Raw genomic sequence first — 1,625 nt, forward strand, 5'->3', positions numbered from 1 at the left:
ATACAATATAACATACAATAAATGCTGTTCTTTTTAACTTTCTATTCATCAAAGAATCCTGACAAAATGCAGCTTTGCATCACAGGAATAAGTTACTTTTAAAAAATATATTAAAATAGAAAGCAGTTATTTTAAATAGTAATAATATTTCACAATATTTCTGTTTTACTGTGTTTTTGATCAAATAAATGCAGATGTTGTTAGCATGGGAGACTTCTTTCAAAAAAAAAAAAAAAAGCTTACAGATAGTAATGGCTAAAACAAGATTTACAGCATTAATAACAACTTAAAGAACAGTTATTTTACACAATAGATACTTAAAATCCACTCAGAAATATTTAAAAACAGTAAATGTGCATAATGTAGTTCAGGTGCTTATCTATTTATCAATATTTCTAAATACTAGCTGATTAAGTACATGGCCGGCATATTAGTCTTTTACTATATATGATAAAGTATATAATGCGGTTTTAATATGATTGTCTCTCTTGTGCTGTAATACGCACTTGGCAGTGTTTTGAAACCAAAAGGACAGAGAAACCGTTGCTGATGGAATATGAGGGATCAACAGGAAGTGTTTTCTTTTCCTGAGGCCAGCCAGATTTGAAGTGTGTTAGTGTAGTTTTCATTTACAGCCTTAACTTATAAGGCAGAATGAATGCGCTTGCTTTACTTTATAATTACTTGGTATGGAAAAATAGGAATTTCCTTGCTCTTTTAAAATACAAGAGTTGCACCAGTATTATTTATGGAAAATTAAGCCAAAAATCATTCAGACGTCCAGTTGTTTATCAATCAAGATGCAGCAGTATCTTTGTGTTAAAGTGCATCATACTGTGTAGCTGAACATAATCACATTATAAAGCCGTGCTGAGGCAGTCATGCACATGGTGATCTGGTAAACTGTTTACTCTCTGTATAAATAGGCTGTGGATTGATTCCTCCTGTTGCTGGCCGCAGACATACATTTCAATTTCCCTCCTGACCTGAACTCACAGCTGCACAATCGTACAAACACACGTGCTTCCTTCATTTCTCTGTTCTCAGAGCCAAACAAATGACCACATGTTCACACTTCTCCAAATTCACATTCTTTGCACACCCAATGCTATTTTTTGTTGTGATGTTTAATTCTTGGAATTTGATGTTTTTTAAAAATGGAAGTAAAATTGGTTGAAAAAGCCATTTCTTATACTTTTATGAATGACAAATAAACAAAAATAGGACTTTAATAGTCCAAATTTTCATATAAAGTCATCTGGAGGCAATATTTTCCTAGGAAGTGTCAAATGAGTGCCTCAAAATGAGCAAAATATTGCACCATACAGAAATAAAACGTTAATCTTACATTTTGCTCATGATAGTGACTTTGAGTTGACAGAAAGTCAGTCAAGGCCTAAGTTTGAAGGTCAAAATATATTTAGTAGTATCCATGGTCTTTTTATTGCTATATTTAATCCTCAGCATCAACAGTGTCTAGAAATTAGTGTCTAGAGATCGGCCAGGGATCGGAATCGGCCGATTTTCCTCATGATTGGCCCGGATCGGTGATCGGCCGGTCAGTCTCACTTCTTTCTGATTTCGAGCCGATCCGTTTTGTTACCAGCGGCACAGCCACGCATTCT

At 34.3% G+C, this 1,625-nt stretch overlaps 1 protein-coding gene across 2 annotated transcripts in view; it reads left to right on the plus strand.

Annotated features, from left to right (window-relative positions):
- Nucleotides 1-1,625, plus strand: part of LOC107697144 (sorting nexin-9-like) — a 26,028-nt gene that overhangs the window by 4,035 nt on the left and 20,368 nt on the right. The window lies entirely within an intron of this gene.

Source organism: Sinocyclocheilus anshuiensis, unplaced genomic scaffold (assembly GCF_001515605.1).
Source record: "Sinocyclocheilus anshuiensis isolate Anshui unplaced genomic scaffold, SAMN03320099.WGS_v1.1 scaffold38, whole genome shotgun sequence".
NCBI classification, from domain to species: domain Eukaryota; kingdom Metazoa; phylum Chordata; class Actinopteri; order Cypriniformes; family Cyprinidae; genus Sinocyclocheilus; species Sinocyclocheilus anshuiensis.